The following is a 19,015-nucleotide window of genomic DNA, read 5'->3' on the forward strand; positions in this document are numbered from 1 at the left end:
TAAACACATCGCTAAAAATAATATTGAATTTTATTTTAAAGTTAGACATTATCCAATTACCTTCATCATGATAGTTATCTTCATCATAAATAATAAATCTCTCATATATATAGAAAAATAAAGACTTTTTCATTTAGTTTGAGTGAATCATAAAACAGAATAATTTAAATTGCTACAGCTAAAAATCTTAATTTTGAATTTCTACACAGAATTTACTTGGTGGAAGATTTCAAAGAATAGAACTTCAGGAATATATATATATTTTTAGTACCAAAAAGAGGTAATTCTTATTGGTCTGTTTCCCAGGATCATATTCTTTAATAGTAAATAGCAGATAAAACCATCTGTGATGCTTTCTGTGGTGGTATCAAGAGAAAAATCAGAGAGCGCTTGTTTCCTTTGTTTTTCTATTTGAATATGTTTGGAGATTGGTGCTTTTAACATATTCCTGTGTTTTGGATGTCATTCTGTCTCTTGATCCTTAATGATATAGTTAGCTTAGCTCAAATCCCACTTTTACGTTTTGAGGGAAGTTCAATATCCTTCTTAAAACTAGATCAAATTTCTACTGGGGCATATGATTTCATGATCACCTCTGGCTCCTACTCCCTGTCTCTATAGAATTCTTGTGCTTCAGTCTTTCTCTTTTACTTTCTTTACATTTGCTCTGATGTTGACCATAAAATCTCCATGATTTTTATTAAATACTCAGCCTTTTTAGATATTAACAGATTTTACCTTACTTAAGGTTTTAATATTCTTGGAATGCAGGTAAGTTGAAATTAAGTCAGTCATTTATGTTCTTAAAAGTTCTTTAGCAACCTGCCCTGTTGTTTAACCATCTTTCCTTACCCATACCATTTTCGCCCAGATAATTATATGCACTTTCTTGTGCTATAACTATTATTTGATTCAAGTATTTTGAACTTGATTTACTTTCTTAAATCAACGGCTACTGGGAGAAGTTCTGAGAAGATGCTGGAGTAGGAAGCGCCAGGAATGTCTCCCCACCTAAACGACAATCACACAAGCAGAATCTGTCTGATGTAACTTTTTTGGAAGGCTGGTAACTTCCAGAGAAATATTTGGCCAGGTAAATTGAAGTTAACTCCAGTCAATTTCAGCTCTTAGCTCAGGAATAGCTACTGATCCCCAAGTCTCTACGCCCATGGAAGGCAGCCATGCATGTGTTCCTGGAGCAGCTAGCACACAGCTTGCAAGAGCCAGAGCACGTAAATATTGAGAATCTACATTCAGATAACTGACTGCTGCTTTTGATCACGAGGGCCAGACACAAAGGCAGGCAGTCACTGGAGCAGTCCTCCTCTGTTGTTGCAAGTGCCCCCCACTCCAGATGAAGGGACTTTAGGAGGGATTTTTCCCATTTATTTTGTCTGTATGAATTGCATGTTCAGATTTATTTGTTGATTTCTAAGTTACGAATGAATAATGATTAATTTCAACATGTGTCAGAACTCTAAATAATATTGTAAGTGAATTTCTGACCTATATTATTTTTATAACATTTGTTTATGCTCAGAAATTCCATGGAATGTCATCAGGTTAACTGCCTTAACTTTGAGTAGTTTCAAAGCCTCATATTGACAGGTATGCCTGTCTTCTATTAACTATCTATCCCAGGGCCATTTAAGCCTTTAACTATTATTAATTGTAGCTGTTAGAGTTATACAGTATCATATAAAGCGAGTATCAAGTAGTTTTCCCTCAACTTGGATTTCTCATCACTTACCCATATAAGCATATACCTGAAGTCATTTTTCAACCTAATATAAAGGAAGAAAATTGTAGGCTCTGTGGTTTTGATGGATAACATTGTACTATATGATTCACTGCACTATACTATCCTTCAGCTCTCTCTTACATTATTTTTAGCTGAAGTTTTAATTAGTGTTCTGGTTTTGATACTTAAATATTAAATTCAATTAAATTAAGAAATTTACCTTCTTTGAACACGATGCATTTTGTTTTTATCCAACCCCTAATAATGTAATAGGCATTATAAATTGATTTTGTCTTTTTATTTTCTTTTCTAAAGTTTTTCTATACAATTTCCAAGCATCTTCTGCATTTGTCTTGGTCTGCAGTGTCCTTTCAGTTGAAATTAGAATATTGTGGGGCTAGGTGATATCTTACCCCTCTCCCTTCTGAATTAGGCAATGATATTTGTCTCTAGTCAGTATTTCTTTAACTATTAGATAGACACCTAGGAGTGGACTCTGTGTCCACTATCTTAGGACAGTTTTCCTTTTTATACTACTTAAGTGGTATCTAAACAATCACAAAGCTCATCCAAATGTGGAAGAGAAATGACACTGAGATGCCAAATTCTTTCATGTTTATGTCCTGATGCTGAAAAGTGTAAAGTGCCAAGGTCTCACCAGGAGGAAAAAAGAGAGGAATTCAAAGGACAAAGGGGGAAGTCTGCAGGGACATGTTGATTTCGATATATTCTGATACAATTTCTTCTCTCTACCCTACAGCTCCACTTCTCTTGGGCATATAATACTGAGTTATGACATGCAACATGGAGTTAAAATCAGGAAAACGGTGCAAATTTTTTCTTTGGAGCCTAATAGTATCATAATTGTTAAACAAGAGTGAGTCTGGCCCCGGTAACATTTTACACTTTGAAAATTTTCATAAGAAAGCAGGATGACATAGTAGAAAGACCATTAGGTACTGATGTTCTTTGGGCTCAGTCTTGAACATTTCTGTTCATCTCTCTAGATCTCTCTCTGCTATCCTAGAAGATACTATTTACTTACTTGACTTTAGGTGAAATCTTAATGTTGGTGACTTAAAATTCATAACCGCAGCTTGAAACTCCCCTTCAGAATCTACTCTACATTATTAGCAACTTTTCTACTTAAATCATTATTTGGTTCTTATAAGAATCTCAGACTTGTCAAGTGTAAACATGAACTGCTGTTTTCTCTCCTGAATCTGTCTTCTGCATTTCCCTAATCTTCTCCACCTCAATGATGACACAGCACATCATTTAGTGACTGGGACAAGTCAGAAACCTCAGGTTCAAGTCATTTTCCTCACTCTCACCCCACATTCCCATCTACAATCAGTCACTACATTCTGTCAGTTGTACCTCCAAATTTTCTTTAAACATATAGCATTCACTTCTCTCCATCTCCACCGTCCCCTTTGTAGTCAAGTTATTTTCCTACACAGTTGGTAGAAAAATCTTTTTTTGAATGTAAATTAGATCATAGCACTCCCCTGCTGGAAATTCATCAAGCCTTCATTTGAACTTGGAATAAAATTCAAACTCTTTGATGTGGCACCTGTCTACACTTATATCTTTTTCTCGCTAAGTTAGCATCTATCACTGGTCACTCTGTTCCTCTTATACTTCATTTCTGACTCTTCTTAAGACTTGCAAAGTATTAAGTATTGCCCTCAGGACCTTCCTACAAGTCATTCCTTGTGCCAGCAACTGTTACCTGTACCTGGCTGACTCTTCTTCATATTTTAGGTCACATCTTGAATGTTATTTCTTCAAGAGACCAACCCTGTAGGTTCTGCCAGTTATTCTCTTCTATTCTGTTCTTTTATTTTATGACATTCAGAATTTGTTATAATTATTTTTGTATCTACTTGCATTGTGTCTGCCTACTACATTAGACTCTATGCTTTATAAGGGGCAGGGCATGGATGTTTTATTCCCACTGATTCCCCACTGTCTATTAGAGTGGCTAACACATGGAGATGCTGTGTAAATAAATATGCTTTGACTAAAATATATGATTATGAATTTCATAGTAAATATGTAGAATTTTATCCCTTTATCAAATGGATTCCAAAGAAGGGCTTTAAGAGTCATTAAAACAAAGTCTTCCTCCTTAAAATCTAGTAATATGATAAGCACACAGCCATGTAGACCTATAATATGGATCTGAAATCCATTATTGCCATTCACTAACTCTGTGAATTTGAAAAAGTTAAAAACAGTCTAGGTCTTTCTTCACATGTAAATTGAGAATACGTATTTGACCAGCAATCCCTACAGTGTGTTTATAAATATCTAAAGTGATAATGTGCATAGATGTATCTCGTACTAGTAAAATATACACAAATTTGAAGAATTATTGCTCTGGGGCCATTAGATGTCAAGTTGAAAATATGTATGTTTATTGTTGGTACCTTTTTTTCTATGTCATTTTTCTGCTTCTAATGTACCTGTAAGTTTTAGACATCAATATCCAAAGCTTACTATAATAGTTTGTAAAGTATGAATATAATATTTCTGAATGAGAGTGATAGAGAGGACCTAGTAAATGCATCAGTAACATATGAGTAAATGTATGTGTAGTAGTGTATATACTTTATGAAGATTATGATCCAGGAAGATGAATTTGCTTATAGCTGATTTTGGAGAACCAAGGCATTACTTTTATCTTCAAACAAGTCTGAAGTGAACATTTCATATATCACCATCTAGTGGTGACCAGTAGAAAAAGCAAAAGCCCCAATCATGCCTTTTATATAGTAACACACTGCTTTAGAATGTGTCAGTGACCATCTTAAATATCTTGCCAGCCCAAATTGTGTTTACCATTTGCTGACTATAATATCTGAGCATTATATAAAGAGTGACTTCCTTTAGAAATCTCTATAGAAGACCAACTGATTTTGCTGATGTGGCGGTGCATCTGGATGATGCATTACTTTACCTCAGCAGTGTCTGAAAATTTATTATTTAAAATAAAAATATAAAACTAAATGTTCTGATTTTTTTTACATAGAAATGATATCCAGTGTTGAGTGTGTTTTTCTAGTGAGATGACATTTGTGCTGACCTGGCAACACTTTCTCACTTGGTGTATTTTTGGGTTTCGGAGGAGGTGCCTGAGGTCATGAAACGGAAAACAACACAATATATATATGCACTGTATATTAAAAAAAAATGGAGTCACCATTTAGTGAGGATTTCTCTCTCATCAGCAGCCTTACACACATATTCTCACAGTAACCCACAGATAGGTATTATGACTGCAGTTATAGAAATGATGAACTGGATTCAAAAAGCTAAGCAACTACCCAAGGTCACAGAGCAAATAAATCATACAATGTATTAGCGCCAGAGAACTTTATTTTTTAACTGGACCACTCTGCCTGAAACCTTGGCAGTCATCATGCTGAGATCTACCAAATGAACCAAATGACACCCCTCCCTTGCGCCCCCTCCACACGAAAGATCTCACTTTGGATTGAATGTTAATGAATTTTAATGAAAGCTCTAACATTTTAATTACACAGATATATTTGACTGGCTTAGCAGCTGTAGTAGAGGCTGTTGGGACATCAGCCAGTTTCTCTTTCTAGCCAGTGCAACATCCATCCCCCAGCTGCGAAGAGTGTTGGCTGCTAAACGTTCATAGGTGTAATTTTCTTTCTTTCTTTTTTGAAATATCTTTCGCTAAATGTCATATTGCCTGAAAATGTCTATAAAATTATGCCTCACCCACAACCTCTGTTGTAAATCCTTCACTTGGTTTCTCTTAAAGTAATATTTATTTTCTCCCTCTGCGGCCACTAATTGAAACAGGGACGCAAAGCTTAGTGTTTTTGCCTCAAGGTGGGACAACTCTGCAGTGTTAATTATGCCCCAGATTTCCACATGGATCAGGCTGATGCTAGAACTTGAGCTGAAAGCTCATCACTGACTGGCTTCTGCCACTTCCCTATTCTTTTCTCTCACTCCATTACAAGTTTCTCCTAACGGCACTCTCTTGCATAAAAATCCTTGTCTCCAAGTGGCCAGCTCTTCTAGAGGAATCCGATATAAGACAGAAATGTTTTGCAGTTTCATTACTTTTTAAAAAAAAAAATGCATTTTAGCAATGGAGCAACAATTTTACATAGGTACAATTTAGCAAATGGAGTATTTTGCTTAGCCATGGGTCCTTGTTAACCACAGAAATATTACATGGAAAACAAAACCAATCTCAATGGCATAAAATGTTAAAATTGTCTTTTTAGTAAAGTAAAAAAAAAAAAAGAAAAAAAGATATAAAGGATTATACAAATGCCGCTAAAAAATAGCTAAATGGAGCTAACTAAACTGAGCAAACATAATACTATTTTCTCCTTGATTTTTGCCCCTGGGGATGGCAAAATCATCTTTAATGGAAGAAACAAGTCTCCATTTCTCTTATGCAATAGAAAATAGAGTACTTTACCAGATTGTAAAGTTGCATTATTCATTAATTATTTCACACAGATACTATTTTCTTAAAGCATCAGGAATAAAAGAAACATTAAAGAAAGTAGAACATAAGGGAGGAAGTGACTACTTTGTTCTACATTAATCATGTATGTCTTCCATAATATTCTGTGGATTTATCACCAAATGAACACCATCACTGGGAAGGTAAGATTGATTGTTTTTTTCAGTATCTTCTATTTTTTTTTTGTCCAAATTTTCATAAATTTCTGCTTAGAAAGAAAGTATGGACTTCCACACCTTCACAGAGTTTCGACCTCTGTTGTAAATCCTTCGCTTGGTTTCTCTTAGAGTAGTATTTATTTTCTTCTTCACTGATTCATTTTTTTACCTGGTTTTCTCAAAGTCAAGTCCAAGGATTCACTCAGACTGCTTGACTGCTTGAGTAAGAAACTATTGGAACTGAAGCTCAAGAATTTACACATTAAAAGGACTTAAATCCCTTAAACTTGTGCAATGTTTTATGCCAATTATATCTTCATTGAGATGGTGTCGATGACCTTCACATTGGTGTATGGGTTCTGTTGGCAGTTACAAAGAATGTCTTATGGGAACATAACCTCATAGCTATATGATAATCATTTTCTAGAATCTCAACTTATACATTAACACTGTCTTAAAATTAGTTCACATCATTTTGGTACACAGCACCCTGGTTTTTCCTTTCCAACTTCTTCTCATCTTTTTCCTACTTTGCTAAAGAGAAGTATGTTACTACCCTTGGTATAACCAAGTTAGTTGTGCCAAACCAAAGGGCAGTTACAAAATACACGGCTCCTAAAGGAAGAGTTTTACCAGGGAAGCAAAGACAGCTGTGGCATGGGTTGTAAGAGGTAGCTATGGCTTTTTTCCACTAAACCAAAATCTCAAGGCAAGGTTCCATGCTTTTGTTGGATAATCTCTTTCTTGTCTATCTATCCTCTATCTATCTTTCCACTGCTTTATTTTTTTTTCAATAATTTTTATTTTTCTAGAAAATAAAATAATAATTTTACGATTAATTGAATGGCAACTGGTAATCATGAAATTAGCAGTGGGTATCTTCAACTTTTTATACTAGCTGTGCTGTCATTTTTTGAGGTTGATCAAAGTTACCTAGAATCAGACCATTTCCCACTTAAGATGTTTGTCACCAACATTTATAAAACCAGGCCTAGGGGAAGAGCTAGGTCTGGGGACATATGCATGGTCTTAATATAGTGAATGTTTAACCTGCCTGATTATTACAAAATCAGAACAAGAATATTTTCGACCATTTTACCTTTTTATCTTCCTATTTAGAATTCAAAAAGATGGCCATCTTGAGAATGTATATTGACATTTTTATTTGAATTGATAATGATATAAGCCTGATTTGGCTGATTGGTTTGATAATAAGGAATGGTTTTTTACCATTTAACATAAACTGAATAATTTAAATCTGCAGCTATAAGCATTTGGAAAATATATTTCTAGCACTTACACAATATACAAAATGCTAGAGATAACATCCTTTGTGGCCATTAATTTTTATGAAATAATTTGAGATACCAACTCTGTGCGAGAGTATATATTATATTTTGAAATTTTCAGCCATATGTGAAGGAAAAGAATCACTCTGCTCTAAATTTTCAAACAATCTCTACTAGATCAATTCCAAAGCAAACAGTAGAAACTGGCAAGTGAGGAAGAGAGGAAGTCTGCAAAGATCCCACTCATATTCCCTTTTCATCCTTGTTATATACCATTCAATTCAAGAGGAATACCAGAGAGTATCTGCATTGAGATAAACACAGAGGAAAAGCCTGGAGAAAAGTCCAGTAACATAGTAATATGAATGCAGTTAGAGAATGATTAGTATCTGACAACATGTATCTATATGCATGAATCACAGTAGAAAAAAATGTAAAACAGAGAAATGGAAGATAATTACAGGCTATGATGGTCATTTTGAAGATTGGTTCACTCCATTAAGATCCTTAATCATTCTATTATTTCCAATTATACAATAAAAATTTGTGAAAATTCTAAGCCGCATTAGCTATTTTGAAGAAGATTGTTGGTAGTTGTGATAATTCAAAAGATAAACTATGTTAGCTCAGTTTTTAATTAAAAGAGAAGCAGATAAGTCTACTTTAGTCACGTAAATTAATTTACATGTAAAGGAGTTAACTGTATAATTAAGTTGATTTTTTAAAAGAACCTCTTAAAACCCTCTCTCTTCCCTGGAGTATTTTCAATCACTCTATCAAAATATCATGGAGAAAAATGTAAAAGAGGTGTTTATTTAATATTTGCTGGCTTTGTGAGTCTCTTAGGATTACATTTTACTGTAGTCTTAAAAAATTCTTCAGTTCAAGCCCACATTTTAAAATGTGCAAACCAGCCAAGTAGAGTATAGAATTTTATCTAAAGACAAGGAACACTGTTTACATGACTGGCATTGAAAATAGTTATCAAAAAATTCTCAGCAACATTACTTGTAGCGCGAAAATCATGAATGTCCTAGAAGAGACAATAATAACCTCAGCTGACATGAAAAATAAGATGAATTCAGTGTTCAATGGCTTTTGTGATTTTTTTTAATGTGAACTACATGTTTCATAAAAATCCCTTTTAGTCTTCTGTTCTCAAAAGCCAGTTCTCCTGTTATTATTCCACATTAGTTCCATTTGCTGATTTGATGAGTAAAAGCCTGGTGGCCAGATGCAAATTCTGTTTTCTGGTATTAATCGAACAAGCAAAATAGCTGTGAGTCTGTCATTCACAGCCAAAAGCTTAGAGGAGTCGAGAGAATCACTGTAAGAAGTACTGCAGAAATCTAAGCAATAGAAGGTAATTATATGAATTGACTTATTAGTTCTAAAAGTGAAAATTTATGACTAAAAAAGAAAAAGCCATAATTTTCAGGTAAAAAATTGAGTTCTTTTCTGGTCAAGGGATATTGCTAAGTATAAAATACTACTCATTTTCTCCTACATAATACTCAGACTTTCACAACCTGCTATAAATGAGGCACACAGAAAGATGAGGAATGCCACATTTGAATCAGTGAGCAATTATCATGAAATTACTTGATGACTATGATATGAGTAAAACTCAAATTACAAAGATAGATGTGATATTTAAGAAGAATGGGATTAACTGCATTAACAAATTTTCACATTTGGACAATGTTGACTAATGGGAGTTCAGTATTACTAAAATTAGTATTCACGACCATAGCAGGTAAACACAAGGCTAAGGAAAAGCTTAGAAGGAAAGCTATCTTGCCTCTGAAGACTGAGCAATTACATTTGCAAAGAGTTGGCATTTTTGTGAATATGAGGATACATTCTATGCGAATTAGATATCAAAGAATGTTTAGTTTTTATAATATAAAGAAAATAATTCCATATATTTAGTTTAATGAGCCCCTTCATTGAAAAATATGGAATTTCAATCATTTTAATTTATGATTTAAAAAAATCACAGATAATCAAAATAACTGAACCTAGATTTAATTCTTTAGACTTTGCTTTATTTATGGTTGTACCTAAACAAACCGAAGTACAGGGGACACATACTTTGTCATGTAGTGCTTGGCATACAATGCATGCTTTATAAACATGTGTTGAATGATTGAATACACAACTCTTTGAAAGATTGCATGGGACAAAAATAAGTTTCCTTTATAGATCTTCATTATACTTTCAAGTATTCTTAATGGCATGTCTAAGTAATGCTTTATTGGCGGTGTCTCTCAAATTTCAAGTGTAGACTTTTATTCTCTAGCTTTAGTGAACCAATGTCACATGGTCAAGTCAGAGATCGAGCCACGTGAGAGGTGGATACCCGGGGAGAAGTGGAGACACAGAAGAAGAGCTCAATCTGTGCAGAAGTTGTACGACAGGCACTCTGACCTCCCTAGTTCCTCATAATTTGGACTTCTCATGGTTCTAGATATGGTTGCTGGAGTAGAGCCTCTGCTTTCAAAGTCATGTATCCTGGAGGTCTCTCTCAATCTGAAAATCTCTTAAATAGAGAAAAATGCACTTTGATAATAAACAAGAGGAGTTGGGGATAGAGGAAATAGCTCAAAGTGTGACTTTGTATAAAAGTTTGGAAACCATATTATTCTCCTCATTTTATTTTCTCTTCCTACTTTTTCCCTCTGTCCAACAGGAAAATGGGGAGGCTAATGATATGGAGTCATGAGAGTAATCACAAAGAACTAGAAAACTAAGATTTGGTTAGGCAGATTTTTGTTAACCTGAGGTTGTTTCTATTACTTATTATGGCAGACATTGTTATTTACACAATAATCTCCAAACCTCTTCTTCTATGCTGCCTTCTCTTATAGAGGATGAAAGACCCTCTTTCCCAGTTTCCCCTGCAGCTAGGGAAGGCATACTGGTCATATCTGAACAATGAAAGGTAATCTTAAAATTGGGTTACTAAGATTTTATTTTGCCATTTTGGAGTGATTTAAAAAACTAACTTACCATAATAAAATACTGATAGATAACTTACAACATAATACCTCTCACTTGCCAAGAAGCTTGGTCAAGGTCAGGGAATAATTAAGAGGCATTTAAAACAAGAGAATATTCTCATGAATTAAAACATAAATATAACAGAACTCTGTGTGAGGGGAGGGGAGTATATTGATGAATGCACATAGATTTAAGATATAACTATGTTATGCCTATATAGTGTCCTACCATCATGGTTCCTGAAAGAGTAAACTTTTAAACACTTCTATTCACTCTTCCTTTGAAACAAACTGCATCTTGCATGTGTTTCTGTATTGAGCTGCTTCCTATCTGATAAGGGAGAACTCCATTTTGACAATTCGTAATATACTAACTCAGCTTAATATTCATTCCTTCCATCTACCCCTTCTCCTTCACGTGGCACATACGTTCCAAAGCACTTACATAAAGTTATTACAATGGGAAGAAGAAAAACTGTGTGGTTCTAGGCCATTGTCATTCTTCCATGGAAACATCTACTGATGCATCTGAAAATCCCTTAATTTCCTGACATATATTTTGTACTAGAGCCAACTAAATTATTTCATCATCATCACTCGACCCCCAGTAACTTCTCTTTTTTTCTTGTATTCTCTCCTACCCCGAACCTAGTCCATGGATTACTTAAAAGAGGAAGAAACCCTAAGTAATTATATTCTCACAAATCTTCATTTTTTTATACTCACACCATGGATTTAAACTTGAAAGGTAAGAATCTAATACTTTATACTCTGGCTCTACGACGAGCTATGATGACTGTCCCTTGCGGCAGTAGAGAGCTTGTTGAGAGCAATTCTGAGGTGAAAGACAGTTTGGTGGCGTGAAGGTGGCAGGAAATTCTTTATTTTTATTTTTACTTTTTATTTTTTAGGCGGGGCAATCCTTGGTTGACCTTGCAAGGACCTTGTCAGCTTACAATTCCTTATTTTTTTTATTTTTTACGCCTACAGCACCTGGTCTTCCTAGGTGGTCTCCCGTCCAAGTACTCACTAGGCCCGACCCTGCTTAGCTTCTGAGATCAGATGGGATCGGACTTGTTCAGGGTGGCATGGCTGTACACTGTAATTCTTTAATTAATACCTGACAATGTTACTCCACAACTTACACAATAAAGTTTGCCAAAAGAATTAATCTTTCAATTTTAGGCTCATCTTCGTTAATGTATTAATTTAATTTTTATTTTTTTTAAACATCGACTATTTTATTTCGTTTCTGGTATGTCTAGGCATGTCTAAATGAGTGCTGAAGAAGAAAGACAAGGACTTTGACTTAATAGAACTTACACTATAGAGGGGGAGAGATATTGTAAACTAAATAAATAGAAAAAAGATTAATTACAGATTGTGGGAGTTGATATGAAGGAATAAACAGAATGCAGGAACAAAGGGGTGATTGTGTTGTGTGCGATGTAGGGCTACTCTAAATACAATGGTCAGATTCCTCTGCTCTCTGATTTCCAAATAACTCCACATCTGTCCCATTTAGCCTTTTGCCTCTTTGTCCTGGATTACATAGGCAACATTTGGTCAGATCTCCACTAATTCTGTCTCCTTTCATCCTGTGAGTTTTCCTGCTCTGTGAAAACTTCTCAATCCATTCGTTTTGTACAGCTCTCTGCTCTTTAGAATAAAATAACACATGTGCTTTTTATATATGTTTGATGTTTAAGGAACTAGTTCTGTCTCTATATGTAATTAATATCATCATTCTGTAAACACCTCTCATTAGATAGAAATTAATTCAGGGACCTTTAATCCAGGTATATCTGTTTATGCTAGTATGTTCTGTTCCTTTTTTATTTTGCTCCAAATTAGTAATCCCATTTCCAAACACAAAGTGTTTCCACCCAGTAACTAAGAAATAGCTTCTCTACAATAACAATAAGTTTTCAGATGCACATTATGTGGCAGGAATTATACTTACTAATTTACATAAAGTACCTCATTTTATGCATATAACCTTATGAGAGGCAGACACAAGCTCAGAAGGTTACTTCCTTGAACTGTCTGTACATACTGGATTACAGTGAAATGTACTTATAAAGCAGTGCTATCTCTAAAATAAGCACTTTTTGAAGCATCTTTCAGCCTCTGCATAAGTCAATTTTTTTGTGTGTGTGCAAATCTATCTTAACTGTATGTTAATACAGTAAGCCTTCATGACTTTTAATATCAGATCAGTACGCATGTTAATTTTTTGATGTTAATAAGCAACTACCTTTTTTGTATTTATAGAAATATTCTAAATAAAAAAGGAAAACTAGATTTCTTTATATCTATTTCATCATTAAGTTATTTAAAGTTTAATGAAAGCTTTATTAGAATTAAAATTCTTTTTACAGAAGCCTATCTCCCTAAGAACTGAATGACTAAAATGCAAAAATTTGAAAGCTCTAGGTTTTCAGTGATAAAAGTGATATTTTGAATATATGGCAATAATTACACATATAAATCCTAGTATGAGATCAGTCAGCCATGTGCTGCCCTTTAAAAGAAACCAAAACTGCTGGCAGATATCTGTGTGCTATCGGGCAATAAGATTTTTATCAAATTATGCCCTTTTGTTTTAGGCTCTGAAACTGGTTGGAAATTCACCCTTAAGAAACATATGGGTAATATTCAACCAATAGCTGGCCTTATACTGTAGTTCTTCCAGAGAATATTGTGGGGGTGAAAAGAAATGCTTATATTTTTGCTGCTATGTAAGGCAGAAGAAATGAGTCCAAACTCTAAGCTATCACAATTCTGTTTAACAGTAAAGTAATAAAGGTCAGCAGTTATAGAGAGACTATGTTGGGATGAGTGGTTGTACCATATCAATAAAGCTTGAAAAGTTTTGCACTAACTTTATATTTATGTGACAAGCCTTCATGACTTTTAATATCAGATCATTATAATCAAATTTTATTTACACGGTTTACCAGGAATCATGCATTTTATCATCTATGTGAACGAAACATAGATATTTATCATATGGAATGTAAAGTGAAGAACAAAATAGAATACAGCAGTCTCTCCTTATCTGCTATTTCAGTTTTCATGGTTTCAGTTACCTGCAGTCAACTGCTATCTGAAAATAGTAAATGGAAAATTCCAGAAACAATCATAAGTTTTAAGTTGTACACAGTTTCAAGTAGGGAGATGAAATCTCGAGCCACTCAGCTCTGTCCTGCCCAGGACGTGAACCATCCTTGTGTCCAGTGTATTCATGACGGACACTCTACTCACCTGTCAGTCCCTTTGTAATGAGCTCAGTTATCAGAGGGACTGTTGCAATACCGCAGGCGATGGCAGCGTTTGTGCTCACGTAACCCTTGTTTTACTTAAAATGCCGCATTCACGCAATCCTTATTACAGTTTGTTCTAATAGCTCTGTTTTACTGTTGTTTATCTCCTACTGTGCTTAATTTATAAATTAAACTTTATCAGAGGTATGTATGTATAGAAAAAACACAGTATATATAGGGTGCATTACTATCTGTGGTCTCAGGCATCCACTGAGGATCTTGGAATGTATCTCCTACATATAAGGGAGGACTGCTGTACAAGCATATTTATTTTATGGACATGGGGTTTCCAAAACTGATGCTGATACATCCATTTTTTTGTTACTGGTTCATGACGAGTTAAGAAATTGAAAGTAAGCATTTAAGAATTTGTACTATAAATAACTGCATAATAACACCACACTTACAATGGGAATAGACCTAAAATCTATTGAGATAATATGGCAGCTTTTTTGTTGAAACCCTCAAATGTTCTAAGAGGGGTACTCATATAGCTTAAATTCACCTCAGCCAGTTGTGATCATTCCCTTATAATTTCAGACAGGGATTCTATCCAAAGAGGATCAATGAAACTTTTGGGCTTTATAAAAGTACACTTGGGGAAATGACAAGAAGGCTCCATTTCTTAGAGTATATATATTAAAAACGTTAGGCATTGAGAGGTGACACTGAAAGCTCTCACTTCATGGATGGAGGGGATAGGAACGACCAGGACGGCTTCTGAACAAAAGTAAGGAAAGAGTGAAGGGCTGACCTATCCTCTCAACTCTTTTCTCTGCCTTCCTTTTTTGCTGTGGAATAAGGGTCAAATCAATGAGCTATAAACAAAAGTCTGTTAGGGTTTCTCTAGGAGAAATTTGCTTTCTTTATCGAAGGATAAGAAGCTGCTCATGCCTCCCCTTGGCCCTCTTCTTTTTTAACTTGAACAAGCCTAGAGCTGCAGCAACCACCTTTCAGCTGAAGGAGAGCAGAATATGCTACCCCAAAATATGCCACTTTGGCATATTATTTCTAATTAAGTTACTTAAGAAACAGCCAATGCAAGAAGGACACTGAACTTCTTTGTGCCCCTGAAAGCAGGAAATAAATTTCTCATGTGAATGGTACCCCTTCTGTACCATGATGGTAGCAGATAGCCTTATCACCAGATAGGGAATTTAGGGCTGAGAAGATTATATAAACAAAACTTGTTATTTCTTCACTAATTTGCCACCTGAAGCCCAAACTCCTTTGTCTTGTCAATTCTTCACCAATTGATTGTTTCCTTGCCTAAAAGGTATAAAGGCTGCCTATTTTGATCACATTTTGGAGTCTCATATTTGCATGGCCTCTCATACACATGAAGTTAAATTTGGTTTTCTCCTGAAATTCTATCTTATATACATTTAATTATTAGACTAACCAAAGAACCTAGAAGGGAAGAGGGAAAAGTTTTTCTCCCCTACACAGCCTAGACAGAAAGGCTGAGACTTGCAGAGGTGCATGACCTCTCATGTTGAGCCTCTACACCAACACTAGTAACTTTGTCTGCAGAATTCCTCTACAGGAGAAGTGTAACTCCTATTTGTTTACACATCTCTTCACTTGATAGTCTACTATTTGTTCCTGAGTGAATTCCTTTCTGATATTAGGGCACCATAATCTCAAGAAAAAAAAATTAAGTAACACATGGAGACAAAAATGGATCTGCTTATGATTAAGCCTGAACTCAGAGAATCACAGTTGAAAAATATGTAGTAAGTGTTTACATTTTCAACTTGAGAGAAACAGGCAGCAATTCAAACAGAGATGGGTCATCCACAAACATAAAATAATGTTTTTGAAGGAGGAAGAATAATGAAACTGGAGATTATCACCAACATGCTGTATTAGGAAAATAACCAAAGCTTAGTCATTTATTTCCCCATCAAGTATTTGAATATTTACTGTATGCCAGGCACTTCATTGCTATGATTTCTTGTAGAGTTCCTGATCATCTGGGATATAAGAAGTACACAAGCAATGGCCACAGTGATAAAATAATTTTTAAAGTGTATATTTTATTCATTTTTCAAAAGTTTTGTAGAAAAGTTTAGAAAGAATCTGGGCAATAGATCTGGTATTTATGTACAATATAGTGATGTGATCCTGGCACCTTATAAAGCGATCAGTTCCTTAAAATGACTAAAATGCAAAGCAAGTGTGAAAATTACAGAATCTACCGGAACACATGGTTCAGTCTTGGTCTCAATATATCACATTAATACTTATATAACCTGTAAATCTGCATCCTTACAGCTTACACAATTATGCAGTAGCTGTAAAAAGATTGAAAGTTAAGAGAAACTAGTCTTTTTCATCCTAATCATGAAATACATATATGTAATGCACACATTTGTCATTGTGTGGCACTTGTATTGATCATAAGAAAGAACTGCAAGACAGGCTTATTATCTTTTAATCTTGGTTGTATAATGTACACACATAAGTCTATCTGCTAAATAGTCTGTTAATTATTCACATGTATTTTAGATTACACTTTCTGAAAAGTTATAGACCATATTTGTGAATGTCTAGTATACTGCTAGAGTCATTGGCATATTTACTTTTAAAGTGAGAAAACAAATTACTTATACTCTCAAAAAAAGAATAATAAAATAAGTAAACTTCCAATAACTACAGAGCTTATTATCTAATGCAAAATATGTCTAGGTTGTTAAATTTAATTTTTCCCCCTTCTTGTTATAGTTTTTTTTTTTCATCTCTAGCAAAGTTAGGAAAGAGAAATAAAGTGATAAACTGTCAGTTCATTTTACTTCATGATCAATCGAGTGAGAAATATATAGAAGATTAAAGACCATGAAACTTCTGAGATAACATAGGGTTTTAAATCGTTGTAACATTTCCTGTTCTTAATGATTCTGTATATGTATGAGTGTTTGTTGGTGGCATGCTATTAACTTTTAATAGCATGTAGTGTGATTTTAGGGGCCATTTAAAAATGTACTTCAAGTCACTGTGATGCAAGAGGCATGCCAATCAGAAAAGCTTTGGGTCATAACCTTGACTAGATCAGAACCATCTTTTAGTTATTTCTTCTTATTTATATATTAATGTAAAAATTAAACACATCTGTTTGACTACTGGGTACTTGCCTGGACTAAAATATACAATTTTACATGTTATGGAAATGACAATGGTAGATAATTATAAGGCTTTTTATTGTATAAAATTTAAACCTAGGTATATAAAGAAGGAAGTAAAAGTGAGGGAAGAAAAGACGAAAGAGTATGTGGAGCTAGAGCCATGCTCTGGCAATTCGCGTGCCCTTTACAGAGAACGTGCATGCCTCGAGAAGTTTTACATGCTCCTCTGCTATGTTTCCTCACTGTGTTCATGCAGCAGCACTGGTAGCCATCAGAGTCAGAAAATGAGAAAAAAGATTGCTTATAAAACAGAAAGTTATGTTAAAAGCCTCCTTGAGGTCACCCTGATAGAGAGAAGCAAGTGATATTTTCTGCCATTTCAAATCAGAGGCCTCTGTTTTGTATTATTACCATTAGCCAAGAAGTATGACAACCCCCCTTCCTTCTCTGTACTCATTATATCATGTTAGGTTGACATGCTTCTGTCAGCTTAGTATTATGGAGAGAGGTGTTACGCGCACATAAATTCAAAGTATAAAAATCACATTTCTTATTTTAGATAGTCCTTTGTTATGTCTGCTCTCATTTATTGTTTTTCCTCCTTCTCAGATGTTCTCTGTTAACCTATACTCTATTGCTAATTTAATGCCTTTTGAACAATATTTCAGTCATGTTTTGTAAAATTATTTCTAAGTTTACTTGAAATACATAAACTAAGAAAATTATCCAGAAGTTTTCTTTCCCTTTGGATAGCACGAAATATTTGTATTTTTAATAAAACTGGTAATTAAACCAACAAGGGATGACTGAGAGAACACAGATTTTAAATGCAATCCATTCAAGGCCAAAAGTGGCCTCAGGTAGGTTTGGCTTGAGTTTTAAACTAGGCCAAGGTCAAAGGTCATTTTGCATTGGGCTAGTATCAGAACTTTCGCACTCAGCCTGAGTTATTAATTATTCCAAAAAACTGTCATTAGGTATAAGACATTACAATCTATTTATTAAAACTTATTTTGGGAATATCTGAACTCTGAATGCTATTCCAGGGGTTATAATAATTCTAATTCTAATTCTAATTCTAATAATTCTAATTCTAATTCTAGTACTAATTCTGAGTTCTGGGTTCTTTTTATGGTCAACTGTCCTTTTATACTGAGATACAGCAGCCACTACTTGTTCACTTCCTACAGACCACCATGGCATCATATGAGAAAAGAGGATTAGAAAAAAATATTCCCACTCTGCTCTGGACAACTCTCTTAAATTCTATGAAATATGCAGAAATGTCAGGCCTGTTTTATTCTTCCCTTGATATGTGTGCAAAACATATAAACTCAAGCATAGACTGCTGGGTAAACTCCAAGTATCTCCTTCTAAATTACTCTCCAAATGTAGGCAAGTACTGTAGCTGCTAGTGCTTTTATAACATGCATCCTCATCTTTAGTAAAGCTGATATTGGTTTGTCATAAAATGGTGGATGAAGGATGTAGAACAATATTTATCTGTACAGCTTTATATATATCTATGCTATTTATCTAGGGGGATTTAGAGAAAATTGACTGTCTCTTCCTGTTAGAATAACTGCTAACTCATCTAAAGTATCCAAACACCAATTACATATTTTTCTGAAAAATGACAATAAAACCAAACTGTTAAATTCCAGGTATAAAAAACCATTTTTTAGTCATAATGTTCCTTGTTTCCAACTAAGTTGAAATTAAAATATAACAGTTTTATGTGATTGACAAATGCCAGCTGGCTTACTGCTACTGAGAACACCAGAGTCAAAAGTGCATGTAAATATTCTGATAATTGTCCATAATAGAGCTCCATGTAGCCATAAATCCATCC

General features: G+C 34.5%; 1 protein-coding gene, 1 non-coding gene and 1 pseudogene across 2 annotated transcripts in view; all 3 read right to left on the reverse strand.

Moving 5' to 3' along the window:
* SPAG16 (sperm associated antigen 16) overlaps window positions 1-19,015 on the reverse strand; it is a 755,650-nt gene that overhangs the window by 159,796 nt on the left and 576,839 nt on the right. The gene's annotated exons all lie outside the window — the stretch shown is intronic.
* Window positions 7,384-7,511, reverse strand: LOC111738709. Its single transcript, XR_002779957.1, has one exon. It is a non-coding gene; the product is annotated as a small nucleolar RNA SNORA72 (small nucleolar RNA).
* On the reverse strand, window positions 11,694-11,812 carry LOC111738727 (annotated as a pseudogene).

The sequence above is a fragment of the Pteropus vampyrus genome, unplaced genomic scaffold, assembly GCF_000151845.1.
Source record: "Pteropus vampyrus isolate Shadow unplaced genomic scaffold, Pvam_2.0 Scaffold42, whole genome shotgun sequence".
Classification (NCBI taxonomy): domain Eukaryota; kingdom Metazoa; phylum Chordata; class Mammalia; order Chiroptera; family Pteropodidae; genus Pteropus; species Pteropus vampyrus.